This window comes from Balearica regulorum, chromosome 3 (assembly GCF_011004875.1).
Source record: "Balearica regulorum gibbericeps isolate bBalReg1 chromosome 3, bBalReg1.pri, whole genome shotgun sequence".
Taxonomy (NCBI): domain Eukaryota; kingdom Metazoa; phylum Chordata; class Aves; order Gruiformes; family Gruidae; genus Balearica; species Balearica regulorum.
Window position 1 is genome coordinate 94,169,744 of NC_046186.1, and position 16,761 is coordinate 94,186,504.

Here is a 16,761-nt window from a genome sequence, read left to right on the forward strand (position 1 = left end):
CAATTCAGTGAACCTTTCAATTGCAAAAAAAAAAAGTTTAATTAGATGCAAAGTGAATAAAGATCAAAATTTGTTACAACATCAGAAAGAGACAATAATTATCATTTGCTTAATCAGCATTAATAAAAATCTGCAGGATCTCTACTATCATTCTTCAGCAAATGTTCTTACCTACAGTGAAGAGTCTGGTTCTATAGTTATTTTATTTTACTTAAGGACTATGGTAAGCTTGACTTACATCTGTAATGCAATTGAATATGCTGGGGCTGAGCATATCAGGAAAGCTGAGAAATGAAATGTCTTTGCATAATTGAAGCTTTGTATTTTTCCAGTTTTATCAGATTGTACAAACACAGGCATATCTCATTAAACCAGCATAAAATCAGCTTTTACACCTTCAAAGACAACCTCTTATTCTCAGAAGTAGCTACTGCTGGTTAACAGAAATGTTTGCCCAGAACTAAATGGAACCGTAAATTTTCTTCTCTTTAGAGGAGAAGAATGTCATGGAATAAGAGCATCTGCGTAAGTTTCCATTTTAACTTTACTGGGGTACACTTGTATCATGTCACATAATAGGTCATGAAGAGTAAGGTTTTTTGTACATGTGAGATGGCAGCTGGAGCTTTGATTTCTTTGCTTGTCTCAGCAGCTGTCTGAAGAACTACTACTCAGTAAAGAATGAAAGGTTTGAGGTTTGTATATTTAGGCCAAGATGCTGCGCAGTGTCATGCCCTTGCATTGTAACAAAAGTTGCATGTGATATTCTACGATGACAAAGTAATACTTATCTACATCTAGCTGCAGAGACCACTGTCACTCTAGTGAAGCTCAAGACAGTTACTCAAGGCAATTTTAGGATCCACAGAAACTCTTGCCACTGGTCTTTCAGTTGTCTTCTGGACATTATGCAGACATTCACTTGTGTTTGGCACAAGAGTTAGTAGTCCAAATTCCAAAGAAAGAAATGTCCTGCCCTTCCTGCTGCTGCCTTCCTTTCTGACTTACAGGGAGCCTAGGTTAGCCTTTCCTTATTTAGCTGTTTGTTTCAAGATTTTGTTGAATTCACACTTAATACCTTGCAGGTCTTATTCAGCAGTGTTGCACATTCAGAGATTAACTAGCTTACCTCAAGAGACTCTGCACTGTGCCATTTGAAAAGTTGTGTGCTGGCCAAGGAGTGTTACACCCACGTGGGCAGTTGAATGGCAGAGTCCAGTCCATGTACCAGTGTTCTCTGTGAGGCTATCCCAGAACAATATGACAATACAAAGTGCTGGACTACTTCCAGTGCTATTCATGCTTCAAATAAACACTGAACAAAGTTTGAAAGATATGTTAAAAATGAAATAATAATAATAATTTAAAAAATCTCAAGAGAGAGCACAGCATGTGTACTAGATGGATCTGGCACACTGAGTCATGATTGCCTCATTGTCCAAACTGGATATCCATTAAGAGTTTCTCAACATCTTTCTGAAACTTCGGGCTACTTGCCCAAACAAAAACCAGGGCAAAGTGAAAGACCTGATGCCGTCCTCGTGTGGGGCTGGAACACAGCCAGGGCTTGTGTTGGGACTGCAATTAGGAAAGACTGCGGGAGCGCTTAGTCTGGTGCAAGCCAAGGGAAAGCCTCCATGTTCAGCTTCCTGCAACACTGAGCACGAAATAACTGTTAGACTTTGCAAAGACACAGTAATTGTTTTGTCTATTTCTTGCAAGGCAGAACATCGTCCCTCTCTGCATTTGTTACTAGTGAGCAACATAGGCACTCCTTTAAAGGAACTACCACGAGGATAGAGATTCACTGCTAAACTTCAGGACATACATGAGGTACGAATGACTAGCTTAGGACATCTCACAGTTGCTTGTGAGTGTCATAGCATTTTTCAGTTCAAAGCACACAATAATTATTCTTATCTACACTTGAGAAGTCCTGGGGAGCTGATGCAGCAGAGGCTTCTGGTTTAGTTTGCTTTCCTCAGTAGAAAGAGGCATGAGAGCCTTCCTGGTGTTTCTTCCTGGCACAAAACAACGTCCACAGTTCTCTAGGACATACTGCTCCCTTGGAATTAAAAAGCATATGTCAAAAAACACACATAGTTACAAATGGAGATTTTGTAAATACCCGTACCAAGGCTGCCACAAAACCAACAGCCTCTCAGAGATGCAGAAGAACTCAGAACAAGACCAGCCATTCTAATCAAATTGGTCTGACAATCATTGGCATGGAACCAGCCAGGCCGGTTAGAAAATAGGTGTCAATGCTGTTTTCTATCCTTCTTTACCTTCTGTGTGCTGGAGACACCCTCTCCTCTCTCATCTTATTACCCTCCTCCTTTGCTGTATTTTCTTTGCTGTTGTCCAGTTTCTCTGCTCACAACAATGAGAAAGGAAAAACGTTCATTTAATGTTACTAAAATCATAGTGATGAAGTTTTTGGCATTCTCTGAGCAGTATCTAGCAGTATCTAGACTAATGGATATAGAATACCAAGGAATCCAACTGATCCTACATATTAAAGCTAAGCCTACGTTTACTCTTCCACACTTTTGCCAGCCACACTACAGAAAAAGAATCAAGAAATGCATAAAAAACAGAGGTTGATATAAGTAGAAAAGGGGAAAAAAGGAAGGAGGAAAAGAAGGGAAGGAAGGGGAGGAAGAGCAAAAGGGAGAGAGGGAGGGAAAGAAGTAAAGGAAGGAGGGAAGTAGGGAAGTAGAGAAGGAAGGAAGGAAGGAAGGAAGGAAGGAAGGAAGGAAGGAAGGAAGGAAGGAAGGAAAGGGAAAGAGTTTTGCTGTGGTCTTGGCCTTATCATTTATGTACAACATACTCTTCTCTCTTGGCTTCCTTCCTTTACATGAAATATCATCATCATGCCTTCAGCATTACATAATCGAGGAACAGTAGAGTTTGTGCCGTCCTGTTTTTTATCTAGAAGTTCTGTGCAGGACAGCTGCTGCACTTTTGTTTATCTGGAGCAGGATTGCACAGCTCCACCATTTATACAGAGTTCATGGTAAACAGTCTATTTATGGGCTGACCACACAATTTTTTCTGGTCTAACTGGGTGCTTATTGTGTTTATTTCCTGAGAACTGTGAGAAGAATGAATATAGTGATACAGAACAACCCCATCTAATAATGTTGACATGGACATAACCAAAGGAAAGTTTAGACAAAGTCATACATTGTCTCAGCTTAACTCTCTGTGGGCCATTCTGCCCAGGCAGCTCCAGTTGTAGGTTTGGGGTTAATCTGTTAGCACGCCTACATATTTTTGTATTTGACTGAATTCAAGGACATGGTAAAAGAAGGTACCTGAGTGTTAGAAAGCACCAGGAGACTTCTTTTTCCTTTCCCACAAATGACCTGGAGTCCTGATGGCTACCCCCCTCATCCCATTAGTAACTCCCATTCCTTCTTTCCATGTTAAAGAAATCCTGCTTAATTTTATGGAGTGAAGTTAACTGTATTGGTGGTATATGATGGTACCTTTTGTATCAGCACTGCCAACACTCCAGGCAATGGGTCAGTGGGATGATTATCAGACCTGAGAATTCAGCTGGATTTTGAACAAAAACATGATCTCCCTTTTTTCCTGAAAGTGCAGATCCAGTTCTTGGTCTTCATCTATTCTAAGAGAAGGAATTAGCTTTCTCTGCTCTAAGAGAAATGTGTTGGACTTCAAAAGAGCAGAAGAGAAATAAACTCCAAATGGCCTTATAGTGGCTTTGTCCTTAAGCATTAAAAAAAACCCCACAAAAAAAACCCCCACCCCCACCCCCCCAGAAAACAACCTCTATTCCAATACAGGTGCTGCCTTGCTCTCTTGAAGTTAGTCCCTGTATTTGGAACAGCAATTAATTTAGTTAGATAGCTGGACATATGATCTTATGAAATATGATGAGTATTTTGCATTTAATTTGCTTTGAAGCAAGAAATTTCATCAATAACAACAAAAAACCTTCTCCACATCCCAGCAAAACAACAAGCAAGAGCACAGACCTTCAAGACATTTTTGTGCTGGAAGAGTTTGATGTGACTTGGAAATCAATTAAGTTCTATCAAGACTCTAAAGTGTACCTGTCTTGTCCCTTTCAAAACTAGGTGGTAGTGTTTATAGCCAGATTCTTAGTCTACCTAGGATAGGATTTATTTTCTGCTTATTTCTCGGCTTATTTGGCTGAAACAAGCCAACTTCCAGGCTGTTAAGCATCCCCTCAAGGTAAGTGAAACTGTAACAAACAGCATTCTGAGAAAGTTAATTTGTATCCAGAGAGCTTGATAAAGTTAGAAAGTCACAAGGCAGAAAATGGAACAAAACAAAATAAAACAAAATAATAAAAACATCAGGGCATCTTTGTGGGCTGTCGGCATTTTTGTTTTGTAGATGCTTATATCAAAGACTGTATTTTTTCCAATACTATTAAGTTCCAGATTTAGCATCCCACAGATACTTCTCTTTCTGTCATTTCAGATCCCCTAGGCACTACAGTTCTGTTCAGTTCTTGCAAATCACAATAAAGAACTGTGATTAAGCAAACGAATCTCACAGAATATTTCCCTCTTTCACATCGTTGGGTATCATCTTGTAAAAGACAGATAGAAAGGATCTGTTTGCAGAAACACTCTGTTCTTTCATCTCCTCTTCCAGATGTTTTCCTTATTGCCAATTTCTAAGCTGCGTTTCCAAAAGATGAAAATGTGACAATGCTTTGGAAAAACTTTCTTTGAGTTTTCGAACAGAGGATCATTACTTTGTTGTGCATTTTTTAGTCACTTAGGTGAAAAGTGGGCCTGAGATGCTATCTTTAGAGGAGAAGAGAATTCTGCTCTCCTGGTTCCTGCCACTCACCTTCAGATCAGTGATTACAAATAGCCTGTCAGGTAACAAAATCAAGCCCCTGAGAGGTAGCTAGCTGAACAATGACACTCAATCTAACCTCAGAGAAGCCATCAAGCTGGAGGTTTCAAAGGTTATGACAGCTATGCCCACTACATTTAGAGAGGTCAGAGGCTTTATTTTCTGTAGTCACTGCTCTTCAAAAGCTTTTCACTCACTGCAGTGGTAATTGCTCAGACCTTGTGACTGGCTAACCACTGGGCCTCTGAAACATTCTCTTGTGGGGAAATGAGAATAGATGATTTATTTCATGGGAGAAAGGCAAGTAGGACACCCTATTGGCCTTATATTTCCTCGTGGATAGTGATGTATTCATTAGGATCCCAGCCATGGAAATCTGATCTCCTGACCCAGTTATTTCACCCTCAAAAGCTGTGGGTGTAAAGAAAATTAATTATAAAATAAAACACAAAAGTGGAACAGGCTGATTTGATGCTGACCTGAATGGGCTCTTGTTTGCTGGAATGTCTTTCCATCTAATCTTAGCCTTCACCTTTTTTTTTTTTTTAAGCTTGGCAATTAGAGTCAAGGGGGTTTGTGTCACTGCTGTTTACAAGTTCATTTCTTCCTCTGACAGAAGAAAATAACTTTATCTTGATGAAAGCTTCTGGTTCCAAAAGGCATCCAACCACATTTGGCAGTACCTGCCTGTCTGCGTCTTGCTGTTGTGCAACTTCTTCGTCTCTACATGCAGCAGCCATGTGATACCTGTGAGGAAGGCTGAGCACTTTGGTTAAACACAGCATGGCAGAAAATAGAGAGAAAAATAAGGATGAAACAAAGACATAGCAGAGAAGTGGGACTGAGATATCTGATGTTAGTATTTACCTTAAATATCAGATATAGCTGAAAATATTACCTCCAATCCAGAAGTTTAGAGCCAGACACTCATGAAACCTGTGTGACCTTAAATTTCTAGAATGATTTTGCAACTTGTCAATTAAACAGTATAATTTTCTATTAAACTTACAGTGTGCTTTAGCAAGAGATTGTTTTCTCGACATAACTGCAGATGTCTCTACAGTGCAATGTTGTACCTTCTGAAAAACAGTGAGAGTATTTAAGGCAGGAAGGGGAAAAGTGAAAGAAAGTCCATCAGTCCCAAGACAGAGAGGGAAATAGATGAAATTACTGCAGTGTAGTTTCAGATGTCCGCTGTTGGGAATCAACACCCTGTTGGACAAAGGTATTCCCCTTTATTTTCTTTTTGTCCCCCGTTCCCGTTCCCTACCCCCCCCCCCCCCCCCCCCGGCTCCTGGCCAAAGTTTAATAATAGAATTATAGGGTATTCCCCTCCACAGCCAATCCCTATGTTAAAGTTGCAAAATCAAGTACTTAGGGACAAAACAAATAGCCCTAGTTTTGGCATGCATCTCTGCACTCTCTTAATTCATTCCCTTACATATGTGTCCTTCTCAATGTTTATTTGCCTTTTTATCTTTTCCATTCTCTTAAACTCCTCTCTGAACTTCTGCCAGCCTGTCCTACTGTTTATCTCCTTTTCTAGTCTCCTTATTTCTAATCCCCTCTCCTTTAAATTCCTTCCCTTCCATCTGCTTGCTTTGCATCTGAGATGGGGGAATGAAACATGTTTCCATATGAGAATCTATTAGTGAACAGAAACAGATACTCACAGTTACAGAAAAACAAAAAATTAAAACCACTGCAAATATCCCCAGGACAGCTTTGCTGTCTGAAACATCAGATGTTCATGTATTTCATTGGTTACAACCTCTGACTGCAATCCTGAGATGTCCCACTACTGTCGCCTGAACAAGTGATGTCTCTTCTAACTGGATTTTTCCCTTGTGTACAACCCTGCCTCTGGCAAAAGGGATTGTTTATAACCTCATTACCTGTAATTTCAGAAGACTCCGCTTGCAACATTAATTCCAGTCTGGAAATGATTTGAGTCTCTCTGTACCTTTCTTTGGCTAGAATACGTACACCAGTCCCAATGACAGTTAATAACTCTATGTAGCAACAAGGACTGGTAACTAAACAAGATAACTTAATTCCTGGTTCCTTTCTTCCCCCTCAGTTTTCTAAGGAACATTGATTTAATCAGTCTGATCAAATTCTCACATTTATTTTATTATGGTAACCTAATTTATTTTACCTTCACTCACTTACATGAGCTTCATTATAAACTTATTCTTTGGTCTTTGGCAAAATTACGGAAAATAGGAAACCTACATAGTTCAGATTCCTTCTCCAGTACTGAATTTTAAACCAGAGGCGACTTTGGGACAAATATAAAAGCAACTCTATGCCTCATTTCTTGGAAGTCCAGAGAAACTCTTTTTTCAGTTTACACATCTTAAGAAGGATAACTGGCTTAAAAAGCAGCTTGTGGCGTCAGCAAGGTTTCCAAGGGGTAACTCTACTCTTTTCAAGCTGGACACGCTATCTACACTGCGCAGCGCAGCAGGGCCAGGACCCTGCTAAGCTGAAGCTAATGGAGCAGATACAATCACACGGTACACTGCCTGGATCTGCAGAGGTACCAACTCAAATCAAGAGAAACACAGACATAGTGCCACAGCACCTGCATCCTAACAAATATAATTTGTGTGCATGCAGCAAAACACTGGTTAAATTGTTCTGCTTCTGGAGCTACCACTTTACTGCCAGCCCAGGAATCTGCACTGTGCTTTTTTTGTGCTGTTGATGCAGTTTTGGAAGGAGCGACAGGATAGCAGTAACATAGACCAAATAGTCCTCATTAAGGATGTCAAATAGGAATACTTGTTTAATTTTACTGCCTGTGCTTACTTCTGCCTTCTCTCATCATTGCAGTCTGGTAGGTGGGATCCTCCAGCCACTGGCCCGCAGTGCAGCTGCACTGTCTGCCCACTTGTTAACTGTGCCAGTGTTTCATTTATTTAACTCCTAATGATGAAGAAGTAATGATGAAGAGAAGCTGCCACAGCACTCTTACAGAGCCAAGGTGTATCCTAACACCTCACTGCTCCAGCAGCTAGATGTGCATGAGTCCAGGGTAGGGAACAGAACAGAGATGTCTGAAACCTTCATTTCCTGCATTAGGAAAATGATCTAATCACCTTGCAGTCTAAACCTGCACGTCAGTCTGCAAGTCCTTAGACTGTGTGTTTGTATTTGCCATCAAGTAAGTATTTGGATGTATTCTGGGAAGACAGAGACTGACCTCCTTCGTTGGTGGTAGCAGCGTGTAGAACCCCCACACGAGCAGAAGGATACAAGCAAGAGCAAAACAAGTCCTACTAAAATCCTGTCACAGGGAAAATCATACTAAAGTTCTCATCCTAAAGGACTCTTTGCCCATAGGGACTTGGGCTCTGCACCCTTGTCAGAGGAGACAGTACTCATCCTGAAGAACTTAGTTCTGACTTGGCAAGATGTCTGATGGGAGGAAGGTGAGGGAGGTGGGGAAGAGACATAAATGAAAAAAAGGAATGACCTGGCAACCTGCAGGACCTGGTGATAACCCCTACATTTCCACTCAACTGGAGTGGCTCCACTTTCTGTAAATCACTAATAATGAGTCATGACAAAGAAATGTTCTGGAAACTTCCATGTAGTTTGTTTGTGCTGTCAAAACATTTGACTGGCATAGAAAATTATAATCTAGATCATAGCCACTCCCTTTAAGGTGATTAATGTGCAAGGAAAATAAAAACCACATTAAGCCTATTTTACTTTATCAAGGCGAAACAGCTGTAGGACTGAATGAAACACTCTGATCCCTGGCTCATTCTAATCTGTCATCTTTAGTCTGTAAAACTGAATGCATTGAGAGAGTATTTGGTCTGTTCATTTCTATATTGACGCTTTAAATGTTGTGTTTGCAGATTTTTCCTGCCATATATTTCTCTTCTTTTTTTCCCATATTTGCAAAAATATGCAAAATATAACAAAATAACATTAAGCTTTTTCTCAGAAATTTCCCATAAAAATTTAGACTTCAGAAAAATTTTCAATGGAACACAGTCCCCTTGGAAAAAGGCTTGTCAGCACTGCTGTTTCAAAACTAAACCATTTAATGACTCACACTATCTGTTAATACAATTGATGTTTGAGGGGGAACAGAGACCCCTTCTTTAAATAGAAAATATAATCCAAGCAGTTGTTTCATCACTGGCTTCTGCCTTGTACAATAATTTACAATCATCTTGCATGGGTCAGTGACTACACAAGTGAAAAAGGCTACAGAGTACTGAGCCCTTTGATCCAATTTTGCTCCAGCTCCAATGAAGAAAGAAGTTTGTCCTTGGATTAATAGGAAGGATATGGCCCTATTCCTTGTAATTTATTTGTGATTAAGATATTAACTCAGTCTTGAGGAAGTTTGCAAAGACTTTATTCAATTCACATGTAAACTGAAAGTCTGGAGAATGAGAATGTGCAGAAGTTAAATCTAACAATGGATATATTGCAACAGAGGTAAGGCCAAAACAAGAGCCACCGGCATTTCAGACTCTCTGCTTATCTTCCCAAGTGACTCCAACTCATTGTGATTACTAGAGTTTTATAATTGTGTTTCACTGCCTGCTAGCACCTCTTTATTTCTTTTGCAGATTGCTATGACCTCCAACAATCACAGGGGTACTTGTCAGAGGGAAAAAATAAAAACAGGAGGGAGAAAGCTGGCTGCAAATTTTTCCTAAGAAATTTAGTAGGACAGGAAGGAACTTGGAGGATCATCGAGATGACTCCATTGCTGTTGCAGATAGATGGCCATGCACATTTTCTGTTGCTGAGAAGCCAGTTTAGAGCCAAGGAGCTCTGATGGCTATAAACCTTCTTCTAAGTTTTGACCTTAAAAAATTTGTCATTATTTTATGCACAAGTTGACCTCTGTCTTACATACCTCTTTCCCTGACTTTCCATTCATGTATAACCCTTCTCACAGCAGATGAAGCACACCTCTTTTAGATTTCTTTTATTAGATGTGTTGTTACGGTGAGCAGGGACATTGAAAGCCTTTCTCTGCACTTCTTCTGCTGTTATTCATTTTGCTCTTGGGCAATTAAATCTGTTCTTACTATTCTTTAGGTCCTGTGAGCCAGATTAAGTGTTGCTACTTTTTGGCAAAGTCATTCCTGGAGGCTCTCAGCCACATAACAGTGCTATAAACTCCCAGTGCCATTAGACATGGCACATATGTTGATCATCTTTCTACATGACCCAACATTCTCCTTGCACCTTTATGGTATTAAGAAAGAAGAAAATCCTTTACTTCACGGGGGTGGCTGGCTAGACATACATTCTAAGATACATACTTCCAGCAGCTTAAGTCCAAACTCTGCCTTATGTATTAAAATTAATCCTTTCTCAGTACATTGGCTGCTGGAAATCTCTTTGCTAACATGATCCCAAGATGTATTTATCTTTTTGAAGACCGTATCACGTTGGTAGTAGTAGACAAGCTATGACTAACTAATAAACATAGGATCTTCTGTCTTTTCATCACTAAGGAATGAGCAATAATGTATGATATAAATGCATGATCTTTTGTTTTGTGTGATTTAATTTCATCTCATTTCTGTTAGTCAGGGCCCCATGGTAATCCAGTTTTTCCTGTCTGATATTAAATGCCTCCCCTGATTTGCTAATGGCTGGAAAGTGTATGCAACAGATTTCATCAGAGCACCAGAATTCTGAGCCAACACCACTATTGAAAATATTTGACAAGAAGTCTGAAGACAGATCCTGAAGAGCTCCACTAGTCATCTCTTTCTAGTCCTTCTCTTTCAGCGGATGTTCTTTGCCATTTTCAGATAGCGTTTAACCAGCTGAGGACAAAGTAATAGATCGGTTGTCTGAATCACACTAGTACTCATTTCTTAAATGGAAAATAGAATATCCTATCCTTGAATCCCACGGAACCATTTAAGACTAGAAGGGATAGCTTTTTAAAGAACCTTGCCACCAGACTTGTGTCAGTTATTTCCCTGTTGATTGTGTACTTTCCATATCTATGCATTTATTCATATTAATAGTCTTGCCCTTACTGCACTTTCAATAAAAATGTGTATGTAGAACAGACACCAAGATATTAGTTACTGTTTGCTCATATATCAGTTATCTCTACTCCATACCATCTCAATACATGGCAACACCATTTCTTTCATTTATTAGTTTTTATTTCTGCAACTAAGCAACATTTTGACATTTATTTTTATAAACACTGCAAGCTCTGACACACATTGATGTTTTCCAGCTAGTTTTGTACTTCCACTTTTGGATCTCCAAAGCATAAATTTGTTTTGTGGTCAAGGCTTTCCTCCTCACCCTGTTCTCATTCCCGATATTCTTGTGGAAGTGATTATTATCTTTGAAGCTCATCCTTACAGATTTTTCCCCTTGATTGGGATGTAAATAACAGACAGGATTTATCAGCCTAGATGCAACTGTGGTGTGGATAAGGGCTATGCAAACTCATAAGAAGTGATTGTCTCATGTGAGGCACTACAGGAGTAGGTACAAAAGGGAGATAATAGCTATCTTAATTCCCTGAGTAAATCCCTTCTTCCTTTTTTTGGAGTAAGAAGAAATTCTATTCCTTTTTTGTATTTTATATGCCTGTGCTGCAGCAAATTTCTTTTATCTCTCAAAGTTTGTCCTACTAAACTAAATAACTAAGGACTTTTTGATTTTAAATTAATCCACTAATGATCAGTATATGTAGTTATTGGATTCTTTTGTAATAACCTCTGTCATACCAAAATGAAGTCTAAACAGGAAGGACTTGTAAAAAAATAAAAACCAAAACCTTGGATCAAGAAATATCTAAACCAAACTAATGTTTAAGTCCTGTTACTCTTTTCCATGGGGAGTTTATTCTGACTTTCTGGGCAGTGTCTGCCTCTAACCAGGATTGAAAATTACGGAATCTCCTCTGGACTCTCATGGCCAAGTGTCTCTTTTGTAGGTTTTATTCGTTTGGGGTTTTTTTTGTTTGGTTTTGTGTTTTTGTTGGTTTTTATTTGTTTGTTTGCTTATTTAAGGGATGAAATGCCAAGTACTTTCTGACAACATAGATTACAAGGAAAAGGAGGGAGAGGCATGACACATATTTGCTTACCCTTTTCTTCAACAGTGTGCTGGTTTTTAGGGTGCTCTGGCACATTGCTTCTCCTGCCTGAGGAGGCAGGAGTCCACCTCTCCCACCTCTATGGCCTGCTCTACTCAGAATACTCCTGAGTGGAGCACCGTCAGTCCACCTCTGTTGAAGATGGTGTGCTTTGCAAGGAAGAATTAGCTTTTGAGCCAGAGGGAAAAAGACTCTTCAGTCTTACAGCTAAGTCATTCCCTTCTGTGATAAGAGGAACATGACTGCCATTTGCCACTGTAATGAACACAATAATTATAATTATTATGTTCATTGGGCAATGACATCTGAGTACCAAGCAGATACCAAATGCATGAAACTCACACATAACAAAGTTTTATTTTATGATGTAGAATTATATTAAGACCTGTCCACTAGATGGGGTTGGATATGAGCTGTGTACATTTACCAGATTTTCCCTGTCCCCCAGTTTTCATTTGGGAGAAGAGAGGCATCATTGTATTAGGCTCACTGAATCAGACCCTGGAAGTAAAATTATATCATCTCGTGAATTCTGTATCTCTTGTGTGAGATGACAGAACATATCAGAATCATGCAGGAACCTCCAGCTGTATAGCAGAAGCAGCCATGTATGTTCTGCATCGTGGGAGGAGTGTATATGGAAAGGGAGGTCTGAATGTCAGAAACACCTAAATGCCTTTTCAGGCACCTTCACTATATGTTTAAGTGTTTAAAATCTCCTGGAGGTGCTTTGCTCTTTCAGTTTTGCTTGGCTGTTGTTCTTTGTTTATGCATCCAAAATTTTACTCAGACTTAGTGAGAAATATCACTAAGGTCCATTAATACCTGGGTTCCAAGGACTTTTCTTACTTTTGTGCAAGGTTGTTTTTAACGTAGATCTGTTCTCCAATTCATCTCACCATGTTGCTCACAAACAACCCTGCTGGCACAACTGGGAAACTCATTTCAGAATGAATGAATACAATGCTAACAAGAAAATTTCCTGGTGCTTTCTAAGTGTCCATGCCCTGTTCAGTTGTACTGAGTAATGGGTAGTAAAAGGCAGCAAAAGCACTATACACAGATTCTTTGATATGCATCAGAAAGGAGAGTAGGGCAGAAAAGCTATGAATGAATAACAACCCAGGGAATCTTCTCCTATTTGTCTATAATTGTGAAGGTTGTGCAATAGCTTATTTGCTTATTAGCAGTTACCCTCACTTGTTTAGTTTGGAAGGGTGAGCTGTTAAGAACAGTGAATTTAGTCCCAAGCCTTTGGCCTGAAATTCATCCAAAACCTTCCTAAAGATCAGGAAGAATGCATGATTTGTTTGAATGTTTTCTCTTCATTTCTGGGAAACTTCAACACCAGGGCTTGGGGGACCACAGCTGTCAGGATGCAGTCTTGCAGTGAGAAGGATGCAATAACTTCACTAAGCTTTGGAAAAACTTTTGTGTATAGTGCAGTTAAGGGAACTCAGAAATCACCATCTAAGTTTCCATGTCAGTGGAAATGATGAAATGCCGAGTAGCGTTACCTCTCTGGTTCAAACATCTCACCCTGCCATATTGAGAAAACAGCCTTTCACAGTGTGCTTAATAAAAATCTTAGAACTCTCTGGTTAATTCCTAACGGAAAACATGCTTGAGGAGAAAGTTTGCATCTTTCCTCATGTCTGTGGTAGCATTCTTTGAGGCCCGGAGCATGAGATTTAAGATGCTGGTACTATGATCTCTTTTTGCCTGGTTTTTCTTCCTTCAGCTTCCAAAATAAATCTTCTGAAGCAAAAACCAGAGGAGATATGTGGAGGAGCTATCTGCATGCTGAGAAAGAACAGGTCCAACTGCACTAGAGCTCTCATTTTGACTTTTCTGCAGGACCTTTGATAATGATATAGAAAGAAAAGTCTCTACAGTTTATAAGTCTCTCCAAGTAATTTTGCACAATGGCATAAGTGAATCTTGCATCCATATTGCAAAGAGACAAGGAAGCTGACATGTCTAAAATGCCATCTCTAAGAAAAAGAAAACCCCCAAATGATTATCTGTTCTCTAAAGCATGTACTGCATCTTCCTCAAAGGCATTTTGCTGAACTCTGCCTGAGATGAACATTGACAAAGAAAAACATCAGCTTTCTGTTCTTTCACCAAATATAGTAACTGTTAATGGTATCATGACCAGTCAGTCATTAAGACCTTTCCATTGAAACTCAAGCATCTTTTCTGACTGTATGTGTATCCAAGGCCACCAAGTTCATAAAAGACCCATTTTGTAAATGTCAAATTATCCTTCTTTCATGCCAAGGTTTCTGGGAAACATATCAAGAGCACTGAAGATATTAATACATCTTGATGTGTCTCCAGCCTGCTCTGTGGAGTTGGAAAAATAACAGGGTATTGGATTTTGTTTGATGGCTCTAAGAAACATCCCAGAAAGGAAAAGGAAGGCACATTGGTTTAGGTTAACATAGAAATTAATATCTATTTAAAGAAAATAAACAAAATACCATTGTGTATAGAGTAAGAATATTTATTTTGACCCCTCTGCTAAGGAAACTGTTTCATTTCTGGGTTTACTTTTTCATTTAAACTTGAAAAATATGAGTGGTTTTTAATTTTAAACAAAAATATATTTGTCATGTTTTTGAAAAGTTGCAGAAAAGAAGAGACCATTTGGGAAGCTTGATATTTCTTACTCATTTCTGGGAAATTGAAACTGGCAAATCTGATCCAAAGAAACAAATACTTCTAGTTGCCACAAAACAGCACAGTTTGGTACACTTTTTTGTCATCATTTTTTTTAAAGTATAGCTGTAATTCTGTCCTGATTTTGGCTGGGATAGAGTTAAATTTTTCTTACCAGCACCCAGTATAGTGCTATGAAAATAATGTTGGTAACATACTGATGTTTTCAGTTGTTGCCGACCAGTCAAGGACTTTTCAACTTCTCAAACTGCCCTGCCAATGAGAAGCTGGGAGGGGACACAGCCAGGACAGCTGACCCAAACTGACCAAAGAGCTATTCCATACTGTATGGCATCGTGCTCAGTATATAACTGGGGGGTTGGCCAGGAGGCATGCAGCTCAGGTACTAGCTGCGCATTGATTCTGAGTAGTGAGCAATTGTGCTGTGCATCACTTGTTTTGTATGTTTTTTGTCATTATTATTATTATTATTATCTTCCTTTTCTGTCCTATTAAGCTGTCTTTATCTCAGCCCACGAGTTTTGCCTTTTTGTTTTCGATTCTCTCTCCCATCCCACTATGGGGAGGGGGGAGTGAGCAAATGGCTGTGTACTTGTTTTAGCTGCCTGCTGGGTTAAACTATAACAAATTTCTACTGTAACATAAATAATTTTTGTGTTTGGTTTTAGATTCCTAATTCTTTTTTCTGTTTGGGGTGATAACACAATTTTGTGATTTAACAGACAAATAACTTCAGCATGTGTTCTGAAGGTTCAGAAGGAAGAAAGATGAATTAGGATCTTGGCTCAGATGAGCAGTCTTGTACTTAGAAGTGAGCCCTAGACAGCTGAGTTCTTTCCAAGTCAGTGCACATAGCTAAGCACTAATGCACCATCCTATAACAGAGCACATGCAGAAGACTTGGAACAGGTCTGGGGAACCACAGATCAGATGATAAGTAGATTTGTAGCAAATACTTAACCCACTTCTGAATTCAGTGCTAGCTGAATTAAAGCTGAGAGCTGAATTAAAAAGGTGAGGTTTTGAAGTGAAAAAATGAAAAAACAAGTGTTTGCAGCTAGGTGGTGCCATAGGCTTATGCAATCCCAACCAAATTAGTGATACTTTATAAAAGGACTTCCATTCTACACACGGTATTTTACAAAAGTAGGCTGTGATCTAGTAGTCAGAAACTGTTTCAGAGTCTGTTTTGCTGTTTCTAGTACTGCAGGAATAGTAGTGACTTCAGAATTATTTCCTGTCCCATGACACCTGCCAAATCAAATAGAAATTACAATAAGACCCCTCTGTGGAGCAGCAGAATTGAGGTAATAATGGGGGACTTCAGTGACAGAGGAAGAGATGCGTTTCCTGACAAATACTGAAACTCTGTATGAGCTCTTCATCATATTCATGCATGCAAGTGCTAGATATTAAATAAGATCTGTTAAAAACATGTGGCAGATTGTCTTGCTCGAATTGGAGTTGGACAATATGAAAACCCAGGAGAGATTACAGACACTGGTAATTTGCTGTAACGCTTGGGGTCTTTCACTAGTTGCGCACATGGAAGTACATGCTCTAGTGATCCTCTCTTGAATACAATATTCAAATTTTGTTCTTTACCTTTAATAGTTATCCAGTTCTTTCAGTTAGTTATCCTTGACTCCCCTAAACTCCTCAAAAATAGCAAGTATTTTGCTAAGAAACTCCCACAGAAATCTTAAGTAGCTGGGGGAAACAGCAAGCTAAGTGCATTTATAAGGTTTATTTTCCAGATGGTGTACTTTCATACCATTCCTGACGTTCCCAGAAGTATTTTAGTTGAATCTTTTCTGTGCTTCCTAAAAACTTAGATTTCAAGGTCAACTTTTAATTTTTACATTATTAGGTGGCACAGTATAAATGACACTGAGTACAAATGCATCATCGCTACATGAATGCATTTGGCAGAGCATTCGAACTGTATGTCTCACCAGCTTGAGCCCAACAGCAAAATCTGAAGGGAAGCAACATGATTATTAGGAGGCAGAGTTCAGCTGAACTAGGTGATAAGGTTTTCTTGAATCTCTTTCCATATAGCACGTGCATCTCTCTAGAAGTCAGGTTCATTT